This window comes from Ursus americanus, chromosome 25 (assembly GCF_024610735.1).
Source record: "Ursus americanus isolate L20-20 chromosome 25, mUrsAme1.1.p, whole genome shotgun sequence".
Taxonomy (NCBI): Eukaryota; Metazoa; Chordata; class Mammalia; order Carnivora; family Ursidae; genus Ursus; species Ursus americanus.
Window position 1 is genome coordinate 5,384,113 of NC_142151.1, and position 13,854 is coordinate 5,397,966.

Consider the following 13,854-nt stretch of genomic DNA (forward strand, 5'->3'; position numbering starts at 1 on the left):
AGGATGCAGATAGACTAAGACGTATTTCAGGGGTGATAAGTCAATGTATAGCTGCAGTCTAGTTTTGGTCAGCTTAGAATAGGAAGAGCTGCAAGCCCCTTGAGGCTGGGGCTATACTGTGTGCTTCTGCACCTGCCTTCCCCTCTGGTGGTTGGGATAGTGCCAGGCGCGTAGGTGCTTAGTGAAGACTAGTGCTGAAATAGGCCTGAGGTGCAGCTGGAGGGCACAGCGGAGACAGGTTAGGGTGGCTATGGGGGTGTAGAGCCCACAATGGGCTGGATTTGGGGCACGCACAAGCCCCTCCAATGTGGCTCCAAGTCCAGGTAGCTGCTGCCTAAGTGTTTGAGCATGGCCACCCTGGGTGTCCTCTGCAAGCTTGTGATGGAGGGACTAGGGGCTGCAGGGGGACAGATGAAGCCGCTGACCTGGAATGCAGGGACCAAGGCTGACTGCATTTCCTCCAGGGGCCTCGACCAGCATCATCCAGGTGGGGGTGGGGGATGCCTTCTACTGGACCTACTGAGTCTCCGCCTGGGGCAGTGTGCTCGTTGTACTCACACCCCCTTAGAACCATACCATTGGCTCCTTTGGGAGCTCTGGGCCTGATTCTGCTGGGTAGGGTTATGGGCATATGCTTTTGGAGAGAGGGAAGTCAGCAGGGGTTGTAGGCCTTTGTGGATGAAGGCATGGCCTGGGGTGATTCCACCTGTATGGCCCTAGGGAACCCCAGGGTGCAGGGGGAAGAGCAGCCCCAAGAGGCTGCTGTCATGTCACAGGTAATGCATCAAAAAACACTGTGGAGGCCCGGGCTTGGGAGAACCCACAGCACCATTTAGCTCAGTCCCCTGCAAGGCAGGGGGACCATCAACCATCCTTGACAGAACGATTCACTCTTTATCGTTAAGAAATCTCCTCTCTCTATGTTGCACCAACTCCTTCCAGATGCTTCAAACCTATTTAGTTGATAAGGTCTTCGTAAAATCTCCCCTCTGGCCTTTTTCGTTATGCCTCCTTCAATTTAAAGCCAAGAGCCAATATGTGTGTGTTCCCAGTGTGCATGTGCCGGGTGCTTTGGGGGCTGGCAGAACAAGCCCTGGGCTCGGCCTAAAGTTCCCCAGCATCCAGCACACGGAGCAGAAAACAGGTAACCCAGTAAGAAATCCGGGCCAGGGTACAAGAGTGTATGAGGGCTAGGAGGAGAGGAGCTGAAGCAGGCAGCAGGACGCTTACTGTACTTTCCCTCCCCCCACCCATCCCCCTGCCTCTCTCTTGCCCCTTTTTGTCTGGGGGCCATCATTACTTACTCATGAAGGGCTACATCCAGTCTCTTTACCAGTGGGTGTCTCAAGAGGGGTTACAGGGATTGGGGAAGAATGGGGTCTGGGTGTGGAGGATCGGTCAATCTCGACTCCCTTCCCGGGTCAGGCCCTGCCCCTCCAGGAAGCCAAGGCGGCTCCCCAACCCTCCTACCCTGTGTGTCTCCATCAGCGAGACTCTCGTGGAGCAAATGAGTGAGTATGATGTGCGATGTGGGATGTTGTCCGTTGCTGGGCCCGCCTCCTCTCCTGGCCGGTGCTGGCGTGCGGATGGATGAGCTCAGGTTTGGATATGACTCAGGAGGCAGGTAGTGGAGAAGCATAAGGTGGTGATCTCATGTGGCATTAAATGGAGCCGGGAACACGAAGTATGTGCATGCTTATCTGCTTGTCATCTCTCTCCTCCTTCCAGAGCCCTTGGCAGCAGTCTGCCTGGATGGGACTCTCTGTGGATGTCGTCAAGAGGAGAAAACTGGCTCCATTTTCACACACTCATGAGTTTCCTCTGACCATTCCAACTTCTGGACAGGGGTGACGGTGAGGGGCAAAGGCCCTCTGCACTCAGGGTGCCTTTTCTCGATGGTGCTCTGCCCTTCCCTGTGGCGAGCAGAAGGTGCTCACTCTGTGTCAGGTGGTTAGGGACACTCAGGTGGTGAGGGACAGCTTGGCTTCAGGCCAGGGGAAGGTATGATCGACTCTGGCACTTGCGGAGAGGACATGTAGGGGGAGACTCTACTCTAGGAAGTTGAGCCAGAGAGTTCCTGTGTCCTACTGGAAAGACCTTTGGCCTAGAAATGAGAAGCTCTGATTTCTGGTGTGGATATTACGGAGTTTGGTGCCATGGGAAAAGTCCCTATCCCCTGTATCTCAGTTTCCTCATCTGTCAAGTAGCTGTAGGTGTACCTGCCTTCTTTATTGCCCAGGGTACTGATAAGGACCATGCAAGTTAACAGTGATAGCCTAGGGAAAGTGAAAAGTGCTGCTTGAAAGTAATATGATGCCATTATTAATAATAAATACTGTAAACACTGAGAGCCATGGGTGTCTGTAGGGTTCTGAGTGATTCCAGCTATAGATCCAAGGGTCGAGGTCATGCATGACATTCGTGAGGTCCGTCCAACTCTCTTAGCTCTCATTGGAGGAGGAAGAGGCATGGCGTTAGTTTGGAGGGCTTGATAATGGAGGCAGTTAATTATCATATTTGAAGGAGAGAAGAAAACTATGTCAGGCATCCTGGTGGGCAGGTGACTTCCTTGTGGCCAGAAGTAATTGGGTCTAGGAAGGTGCCAGTCCTGGAGAAGGGTAGAGGTGAAGGATACAAGGGAGTCTTGAGATGTGCTCCATGCCTTGTGTTAAGCCATCCCCTTAAGCCCAATTTCCTCATTTTTTGGAGGCAGCGTGGCAATGGAAGGGCTCTGATTGACGAGTCAGGATGTCTTGGAGAAGGGGCAAGTGTCCTGAATCTCCTCTGTCATTTTCTAGCTTCTGTGACCTTGAGCTAGTCCCTTTACTTCTCCAGGTTCCTCATCCTTCATCTGGGAATCGTAATACCTGTCTCCCAGGGTTGCTGTGAGGATTGAGTGAAGCAAAAGAACAGCGTGGAGCTAGAAGGTGCTCAATAAATGTCACTTACATCTGAATTTCTCTCCTATCCATCTTATTTATGGCATTTGCAGGGAACATTCTAGAGCCTTTTGGTACATCCACATTGGTCTATGCCAGGGCTACTATTTTCCTTCCTTTCTGTGGAGACAGACTTTACAGTTTGTCCGGTTTCATACCAGCAGTCTGTATTTTTGTGTCATCCCTAACTGTGTGCAGTTTGCATTCAGATATCAGGTAGCATGGAGTTTGTATTTAATGTCCACTTTGGGGGACAAACTCATATTTGTAAGCAGAGATCCTTCCCTCCTTGTCATGAACCATGACACTCCTGGAAGCAAAACCGAATTTGCGGGTCTGCGTAGCAGAGAGAAGAGATCACTGAGCGGGGCTCTGCTGCCAGGTAGGAGAGGCCCTGGGCAGGCCGTCTGGCTCCTCCCAGCCTCAGAGCACCTCACCTGTAGAATGAGGTGGATGCATCAGTCAGGCCTCTCAATGGGCCAAGCAGGAGTGTTGGGGGTGATGACATGGACCCCGGCATAGAGGAGAAGGACTGCCTGGCAGTGGCACCTGCTGGGAGAGTTGCCAGGTGAGGCTTCCTGGTCACCATCTCATCAGTACCTGTTGGGTGAGGACACCAAGTCGGACTCTCTCAAGTCTGTTCTGTTTCTAAAGTTCTTTTGGTCATCAAATCATAGGATCACATCTCCACTTGGATGGCTAACGGTCATCTTAATGTATCTAAAAGTGCACTTTGGTGTCTACCACTGCCTCCCTGCCCCCACCCCATGTCCTTTATAGAACAACCAGGATCCATTCTGTTTTTCCTGCTTCCATTGCCACAGCCCTGGTCCAAGCCATGGTCCATCCTTTCTTGCTTGGATTATTATAATAGCTTCCCCGCTTGTCTCCTCTGGAGTGCCACTGAGACCTTCCCTGGCCACCCTGCTTAAAATAGCTGCCCTTCCCCCACTCCCTGTATTCCTGGTCTTCCCATCCCTCTTTATTTTCTACATGGCACATCAAATATATATATATACATATATATATATGTATATATATATGTATATATATACGTATATATATACACACACACGCACACACATGCATACATATATATAATATGTATTTTATTTCTTTCGTAATTATCTTTCTTTAGTGTTACCCTCTTTTCCTCAAATCAGAATGTAAGCCATAAGAAGGGATTTGTTTTTTTCTTCTGGTTTTATATACTGCCATGAAGCCAGAAACCAGATCACACAACTAATCTCTGATCTTTAGAAATGGTTTGCTATCAGTCTGGGAATTACTGTCTACCCTCTTGTCAAGTTTTTCTTGATGCCAGCCCAACCCTGTGGATCCCTTGGCCCTGGACCTCCCAGTGGCCCCTGCTGTTCCTCCCTCCCCCACCAGACCCCTATCTTTACTGGATTGTCAGTTATTCAGCCCTGGGTATCCTATGACAGATCAGGTAGATAAGACTGAGAGCCTGGTTTTATACTTCTAACCCCCTTTGCCCAGCACAGACCTAAGATGTAATAAATTCATTATTCATTCATTTACTGGCAACTGTTTTAATGAAATACTGTTGACTGATGATTAAAATGCAACCCTAGAAATGATCTAGGCCTCTGGAAGTCGTGTTGTACGGTTCCGAACAAGGGGTGAGTGGCCAGATCGTGGTTTGTACTAGTAGGTAGGATGTGGAAGGGCGTGGATGGTGCAGTCTCCAGGGTGTATCTCTGGTAGTGTGGCAGCCGGTGACAGGTGCTCCTTGCATCTGCTTCAAGAATGGCCACAGTCCCCAGAGGATGAAGAGTGCACCTATTTCTTTATATTTCCATAGGGGATCGAAGCTGCTCCTTGAGATTTTAAAATACGCTGCACGGTCCCGATGGTGTCAGGTAGCTAGTTTATGGGTCCCGTCCTGGTTGTGATAACTCAGGCTAAGCTGGATAATAAACGAAAGTGGGACAGAGCCGCAGGATAAATGTTGCTACAGGGCATCTCGAGCGGCACAAATCACGGGGAAAATATCTCCCAGGCTTTTCATTTCTCCTCTTCCTCCCTGGCCCTCTGGCAGCAGCTAGCAAAGCAGGATCCATCCATCATAGTATCCCCGCCTCCAGCCCCAGGTTCCGCTCTCCGTGTGCTGCTGTGGAGGGAGGGATGCAGATTGGTCCTTGGATACGGGTGCGGGTGTGGCTCTGCAGCCAGGGTGGCGTGGGGGAGCCAGCAGGGACGGGGTCGGCTCTCCCGTTTGCAGCCACTCTCTGTTTCAGGCAGTGGATGACTTTGTAGCTTCCCAAAGCTGTTTATCTCTAAAATGAGAGAATTGCATAATTGGTTGGTATCTGGAGTGAGCATTTGAGTCACCCAGGGAATTTAGAAGCAGCTTTCTGAGTCCCACGGTAGTGTAAGACTCAGCACTGTGGGAGACTGGTCTTGAGTGTTTTGCCTGGACCTTCCCCTGCTGGTGGGGGGGTGTTTCTGGTGCCCATGCCTGGTTGGAACCACTGACTGCAGGACCCTATTTGTGCCCAAATGGAGGGGATGAGGTGGGTGACAGGTTAGGTGGTGAGAGGGGCTGGCCCATGTGACCCACTCTCATACTAGATCCGTCAGCACTGTCACTCACTAAGGCTTTCTCCAGCTTGGGAATCGTGCTTGCTTTGTAATCAACGTCAACCTGCAAGTATTGATTGAGACTGTGGGGAACACAGAGCTGTCTAAGGCACGTAGGTGCACAAAGTAACTAACTGCACAAGGCAGGCGAGTCTATTAAATGAAGAGGGTGGTCTCAGGGAAGGACCTTACCACCCATCCCGGCCCTCCCCTTCCAGAAACGTAGGAGGCATTCTCAGCTTTTTCGGTTGGACCCCACGTCCGCCTTCTGTTGTCTCGACTTCTGCTCTGCCTCTGAATCCCACTTTCCCAGTTTTGGTGCTCCCAGCGTCTCACCTGAATGTTACAATAGCTTTGTTGGTTAACCCCCTCCAGGCCGTCTTTCTGCCGCACAGCAGAGTGGCCATGCCCACCGACCTGTGCCTGGTTCGTGGAGGATGCTCACTTGTCCTGGTTGGATTAGCTTCGCTGGTGCCCTCTGGTCCTGGGGCAAGGCCCAGACTCTGGGTGGCCTTGCAGGCCCTTCACGTGGGGCTCAGCCCTGCCTCTGTAGCCCTCACAAGCGGCACATACCCGCACCACAGGTCTTCTGGCACTTCTCGATTTTGCAGTGTACTTCTGGTCTCGGGAGCGCACCTGTGCCGGTGGCTCTCCCTGGGATGGGGACACCCTGCTCCTCTCTCTATCTGGCAGACAGACTGCTGCTCACCCAGTGGACCCAGCGCGTGCCCCCCCCACAGTGGAAGTAGTCACCTCCGAATCTGCGCCCCATTGGTATTCTACCACCTGTCACATTCTTGTGCTGTTTAATGAGTTTGTTTTGTCTTCAAGTTTTTGTTGGTTTCATATATCTCTCCTTCCATCTCCTTCTCTCTGTCTCTTCTTAAATTTTAAGCTTCTTGAGAACAGGGACTGACTATGTCTTAAACTGACCCCTTCTGCCAATGTTTATTGAATGAATATAGAGCATAGTGGAAAAGACACTGATCACACAGTCAAGAAACGTGGGTTTTCGTATCAGTTCTGTTACTGTGGTGCTAGATGACCATAGATGAGTTCATTCTTTCCTCTGGAAGCTTATTTTTTCTTTCATTATAAAGGGTGTTTGACCCGAATGACTTCTAGGCCACCTTCCAGTTCTGACATTTCCTGATTCTGGGCGACAGACGATGGAGAGAGGTCTGTGTGTCCGTCTTCAGCAGCGTGTGCATCCTGCCGTGCCTGGGGCCCTCCTCGGGGTGTCTCGTTCCGGGCCCAGCACCTGGTGGTTCAGCTGTGCTGTTAACCGATGTGGCCGGGGCCTCAGGGGCCTTCTGATCTGGTGGTGTAAAAGGGCTGCCTGGCTCTTCGGCCTCCCCTGCCCCGCCTCTCATCTTTCCTTCCTTCCTTTCGGAAGAGGTGGCCAGGAGCACTCATAAGGCTCTCCTCACCAGCTTTGCACCCTGTATGATATGGCATGTTGGGACAGGCTCTGACTTCTCGTGTGTTCTGCGGACGGGAGCCCCGCTCATGGAAGGGTGTCGTGTGTGACGTGCTGGAGCCGGGGCAGTATCTGGCCGAGGCGTGAGACTGGGGAGCAGGACGGTCCCTCAGAACTGAAACCCAAACTGGCAGGGAGAAGACCAAGAGGGTGGCTCAGGAGAATCCGTCTTCCCAGGTCTCGATCGTAGAAGCATTGGGTTGTCCAGGCTCCTGGAGGGGAGCGGTGAGCCCGAGAAGGCATGGGAAGGACGGCACCCAGGCGGGGGTGACCCCATGAGCCGCAGTGTGAGCGCTTTGAAGCAGGTATGAGACAGGGAGCTGATGGATGCCGGGAAGGTCAGAAGCCTGGACTTGGAAAGGGAGGCTGCTCGGGCTTCCTGTCCCTCTGGGCATTTCCCTTAGTGCTTTGTAGACTCACTCTGAGAGGCCCAGCCTGTCCGGCGGTGCTCATGAAAGCCAGGAGGAGAGCAGCCCCTTCCAGCTGGTCGGCAGGCCCTCCAGTGAGAAGGCCCCTGGGGAGGGTATAGAGTCTCTTTGGCCTTTCCGACGACTGTTCCTAGACCTCAGTTTCTCCCTCTGTCCCACTCTGCCCCACCTCCAAGGCTGGGTGTGGGACCGGCAGTGCACCACTGTAGTCAGACTTGCTTTATAAATAGAAAGATACTTAACACCGACCATGGAACCAAGCAGGGAGGGTGGCTCTGGGCAGCCGTGTTTTAAAAATGAGCATTGATTTCTGGGAATCTACACGCTGCATATTAAACAGACCCGTGCTGGCTCCTGGTGCCCTGCTCAGCCCTGCACTCTGCTCCTTTCCCTTTACGGGAACATTCCCTGCCCGTCCTGTTCCTCAGAAGGTCTGAGGAGCCACGCGCTTGGGATCTCTCTTCACCTCTGGGGGCATGCTCTGCCTGGCGTGTGTCTGTTCATTGATCATTCATTCGTTTTCACCTCTTAGGAGGCAGGCACTGTGCTAGGTTCTGGGATTCAAAGATGAACAAGAATCACCTCCTGTCCCTCCCTCCTCCCCATTCTCAGCATCGAGACTCACAGAGCAGTGTGCAGGGCAAGAGTCTTCATATGGGGGCTTCAGAGAATGCTGAAGAGCATGTCTGGTTTTGCCTGGGGTAGGGAGGGAAGAGACTTCACAGGGAAAACAGCATGGCCACAAGAGGGGAGTAGTTCCATTCAGGGAACAGAATGTGCAAAGGTACAAGCAGCTGGCACGGCATGTAACAGGCATCTCTGGTACCTGAGTTCCGTGTATGCCAGTGGGTTGTGATGTCCATATAATACACCTGCTCCCTCCTGTTAGCCTCTAATGCTAGTAGAGGACCCACAGTGTCTTTTAGTTGATTACAATATTTTGTCTCTGGGTCCAATCACAGTGAAAAACTTAGTTAAAAAAAGACCAAGTAGTTGAATCACCTCAGCACCACTAAGACTTCCTTCCTTTTCATTTGGTGACTTGCACTCCATTCTGGGACCTCGTGACAGGGGAGAAGACATCAGGCCAGTGTTAGAGAAAATCCAAGGAAAACTCACAGCAGGTGTCCCATCTCTGCATCATTCCCTCCTCCCCGCTCCATCCCCCAGCTGCCACTTGGCTGAGAATTGTGCATCTTTTAGGCCCCACGGAGTTCTGTCCAGTCTTCTCCAAACGATTCACCAGAGCTTTTCTTCAGACACTCCATTAAAACTTGCGCCATTGACATGTTTCCGCAATGCAATGAAATGAGCAAGACGGAGAGTTAGGAAGATGTGGGGCAGTCTTCTGAGGAGGGCCCTGGGGAGGAAGGGGAGCCAAGGCCAAGTCAATGAGAGAGACACGGGGGGTGGCCAGGCACCGGGGAGAGCGGGAGACCCCGAGGAGATGGGCCACACTCTCGCCAGCATTGCGTAGCCTTGTTTAATTACATATATATAACCTGATAGCATAAACGATGATAGGTTGGCCATTTTAATTTGTATTTCCATGACTTCTAGCGTTCCCAAGTTGGTTTTTTTTTTTTTTTTACCACTTGGAAGCAAAGCCGTGAAATCCCTCATCACGGAAGTCGTTCACACAGTGCCCACGGCCCTGGTTGGAGATGTGGCCAGTGAGGGTGGGCTGGGTGCTGCCTGGGAGTGTGGGGGGTCCTTTGAGCTCTGCCTGGGGAAGGGTCTTGCCTACAGATTGGAAGCTGCTCACGGGCCCGAAGCACATCTTGCAGTTTGCTTGACTTTCAGGGGGCGGCAGTTGCCGTGGGGAGCAGGGAGGTGGTGTGCTCAGTTAGTGCTGGGGGCCGGGCTGTGCTTCAGCCTCGCCCCAGTGCAGACTTCTTTCTCTCTGTCTTTATCTCCCCCCCCTTTTTTTTGACCTTTCGCTCCTTCTTCTCCTCCTTTTTCTCCTCCTTCCCTACAACGTTAGTGTAATATTTGTTGTGCTTGTTTTTCTCCATCTGAATATCTGTCTTCAGGGTGCCTGTTGCCCCCTAGGGATCAAGAGGTTTCAGACCCCGAGTGCTCCACCCAATGCCTGACGCTCAGACTCTCAATAAACATGGGCAATCTTCTTCTTTTCCCTGAGAGTTTAGTTGCAGTTTTCACAAAAAGTCAGGGAGATGGGTAGCGTAGAAACATTGACGCTCCGAAAGCAGTGTGTCCAGGCCAAGAGTACAGGTGGGGCTCTGGCTGCTGACACCGGCTCTTGACTGCCAAGGTTTGAGAGCAGGTTAAGCCTGTGGGAAGGGGCAGGTGAGCTTTCTGGGCAAGTCTGTATCCGCTACAGAGGGTCTGATGGACAGTGGTGGAGACACCCTGTGGCTCCTGCTGTCCCCCTTTGTTCCCATCACACATGGGATCTGGTTGCTTGCCCTCTGATGTGGTTTCTCCTGGGAGGCTGGAGGAATGAGAGTTATTCGGTAGCTTTTCATGACGAGGAATGTGTGATTTGAACAATGCTGGGCCCAGGATGCCCTGGATTCCTCAGTCCACGCTGGCATTAGACAGGAACTATCAGGAGCTGGAAATAGGCTGTGGGGCCCGGGGGGAGGGCCGATTGTTTGTGGCAACCCCACCATCACCATCTCGCCTCATCCTGGAACCATGGATGCCACAGACAGGAAGGCACCTCCCAAAGTCATCTAGGAAGGAAGGGACCATGCTGCACTCGGCCGCTCGGACTCCAGGTGGGGCCGGGTTCAGCCCGCCCAGGGTGGTGGCTGGCACCTGCTTTGGTCACCTGCCCCTGTCCTTAACAGCTCTCTTGGGAAGGCTTCCCCTTGCATTTTGAGTCCATTCCTCTCATTCTGCCGTAAATGAAGCAAGACAGAGGCCATCGTCCTTTGCACAGAGCCTTTAAATGAAGGAGGGTATGATGCTTTCCTTCTGTTTTGGGGAACCAGTGGGAGGTGGCGTCTACTTTCGACACATGAGGCAAGACAGCTGAGCAGAATTTGTAATGGATGAAATATTGGCTCAATTCAGAATTGGTTTTCTCTAGTTTAATGGGGTAGGAAGGTATAGTTCTGTGCTGAGCTAACTTCATGCATTGTTTAAACCAACTTTGCTTCAGCAATCAAGAGAGGAATACATTAATAAAGAGTCCATATTGTACATTGTCCATCTGAGATTTTGCTTTGCTCTGAAGTGGGCACTATTCTTCTAGTTTTGCAGGCAAAGTACCCTGTGCCCACATTTCTAGCCAGAGTTCTGCCAGATGACCCAGGGACACATTTTTACAATGCCAAGACTTGCCGTGTCTTTTCATGGTACATGTAACATTTTGGCACACTTAAGCACATTTCTGTCTCCAAGGGCGAATCACGTGTATTTCCTACAGCTGGGTAAACTTTCTGACCAGGTGTGGCCCCTGCAGAAAGTAGCCACCTCTAAACTTCATGCCTAGAAAGTCCCTATTCTCATGTCCTGAGACCCTCCTGGGCTGGACCTGTCAGCACGAAAGATCCAAGGCCACGTTTCTCAAACTTCACGACTCAGTACATGCCCGCGTGTGCACGTGTGCATGCTACTTCCGAAAAAACGTTCCATGAAATTACCATGTGAGATACATGCTGGTATTTTCTGTTTAATTTTTTAAAATACTCTTCCTGACCCACTAAACTGATTTCATAACCCACTAATGAGTAATGACCTGCCGTTTGAAAAACACTAATCTGGGAGTCGCTATAGATTAAAGCAAATGGAAACAATTAGCAAGTTAATGCATCTGGGTCATGGTCACACACATCTATTCTAGCTCAGATTCTTTATTTCTTGCGATTGGGTTTCTCTTTTCTTTACTGTCTTTGATGCCTTCAAAGCAGGCACCTGTCCAGGAAGCCTTGGCTTTCACGCATCTCTTAACAAGGACCCCTGTCAGTCAGTATGTTAACACCATCTTTCTAAAATAAATTTGATCTTATGACTCAGGTTTTTACTTAATGGGTTATTTTTCATAATAAAAGTATAGACAGAGCCCTGATCTATGAAACTGCTACTTTACTCAACAGTTTTCCTGGAGTGTGTCCCAGATTGAGTAAATGAGCAAATCCATGAATTGGAGCTGGGGATTCAGAGGTTGTCACCTTTCTGCCCTCAAGGAGCTCACCCCCAGAGGGGGTGAAAGGCTCGTGCGGAACTGTGTGGTGAGAAGCACCACAGTACAGGTGCTGGCAAAGACTCAGTCAGAAAGACGGACTCCAGGGAGCCAGGAGGGCAGGAACCGGACCAGGAAGAGGAGGGTTGAGTGGGGTCTTGTGAGATGCGCAGGAGTTTGAGTGGTGAAAGCAATTTGGACTAGAATCAACGAAGTTTTTAAGTTGGAGCAACATGAGCTCATTTATCTTAGAGAGATGTATGTGAGGGCAAATGGAAAGGCATTCTGGAAATGGGCTTGCCGGGAAGGGGCAACCAGGTGGGAGGTTGTGATAACAGTCTGCTGTTGGTTTTATGAGAAGGAGTTAGTTGAGGAGCTTGACCAAGGGAATGGCAAGAGCAGGGAAAGGGGGCTGGCTTCTGGGGCATGGGGGATGGCTCAAAACTGCAGGGCAAAGAGGTAAAGTAACAGAGTCTGAGGAAACGCTCTAGGTTTCTAGATCAAGTGACTAAATTGGCGGTGATGCTATTAACAGAGTAGAAAATGGCAAAGGAGGAACAGGTAGGTAGAGGGAAGAGACGAGAACAAATTTAGATTTGGGCCTGCTGGTTTGTGTTCCTGGTGGACACCCCAGTGGAGGTGTTCCAGGACTTGGCGGCCTAGGGCAGGTTTTTTTCCTAGCTTGGCCGTATACGCCTGATCTGGTGGTCCAGGATGAATCACCTAAACTCGGTCAAGTGGGGAAAGCAATGTTTACCTTGCAGGGTTGTTACGAGATTGGGGAAAAGAGTTGTTGAAATCGTGGCACAAGATAAGTATTCAGAATTTTGTAGCGTTACTATCAGTGATCTGGGCTGAAAGGAAGGCTGCAGGGCTCCAATCTCAGGTTTGCCACAAAATCACAGGTGTCCTTGGGCAAGTTATGTCATTAGTCTGGGATTTCCTCTTTTGGATGTGGCAGGCATGGAGCTTGATGATCTCTAATGTCCACTCTGGTGCAAAATTCTGTGATCTTCTGAATGTTGAGAGAAATAATTTACCCATACATCGGCTGATAGAATGGGGACTTTAAATCACCAGTGTGCTGTAACAATGGAGAGAAACTAACGAGATGAAAGGCAATGGGCAAATGTTTACAGTTACACGGTACCTAGATTTGTAAAACTGCAGGAATATTGAGGGGGGAGCTCCGCCTTAATGTGCTCGATGCGACCTCTGGGCAGGGCCTGGTGCTGCTTAGGGCTTTATGTGCGTGATGGTCCGATGCACGGTAGGAAGGGAGTTCAGTGCCAGGCTGCGCGGATGGAAACAGAGTGTCCAGATCAAGAGCCATCATAGCCTGTTGCCCTTTGCAATTTTCAGATTCCATGGAGTGTAGTGTTCAGCTCATTCATTGACTGCTCTGTCACTAATCATTCCCGTGTACCTGCTAAGTGCTGCTGGGTGCTGAGGCGGGGTGCTGGAGGTACCGTGTGGATCAGATGCACTAGTTGAGGGCCCTACGTCTTGGGGAGGGCATCGGCAGACCAGGAACGGCCAGGAGGAGAGTGGGCAGGGCCGCAAAGGATCTGTAGGTTGCTGCATGAGTAACAGTGGGAAGAAGTGGGGATATTTTGCTTGGGGAAGGGAAGGCTAAGGGGCACACGATACTGCCTTACTTGGGAAAGGCTGGCACCTGGCTGAGGAATTAGGCCCCTGCTTTACTGCTCCACAGGGGAGAACTAATTCTATTAGCCAAAGTAATGATGATGATGATAATTAAAAGAAATATTATCTACTATTTATTAAGTGTAGGGTGTGCCAGGCACTGAATCAGGCCCCGTGCATAGATCACTGACTCTGTGCGTAGTTAGGCATTTATTGTACTCATAATTCAGAGCAGGAAACTGAGATGCAGGGCAGTTAAGTAGCTTGTCAAGGGGCAGAGCTGGGCTTTGATACTGATGTGACTGAGTTCATGGCCCATGTCTCCCCACACTCCACCCATGTCTCTAAGGTGGAAAGCAGAGGCAGGTGGGTGGGGCTCAGATTAAGGAAGGCTTTACAGGAGTTAGAGCTGCGAGATGATGCCCGGGCAGTGCTCAAGCGGAGTTAGTTGGCTGCCTTGCTGGGTCTTCCTCAGGGGCCTTCTGCCGAGGGGCGGAGACTGGTCATAAGCCAGTAGTTCTTCCTGGGCTCCCTGGTTCCTAGGACAGCCCTGGAGGGAGGGAGGGATTATGCCCATTTTGAAGATGGGGAAACTGCAGCTCA

The 13,854-nt window shown here is 51.0% G+C and overlaps 1 protein-coding gene across 7 annotated transcripts in view; it reads left to right on the forward strand.

Moving 5' to 3' along the window:
• Nucleotides 1-13,854, forward strand: part of TSPAN9 (tetraspanin 9) — a 197,818-nt gene that overhangs the window by 82,384 nt on the left and 101,580 nt on the right. The window lies entirely within an intron of this gene.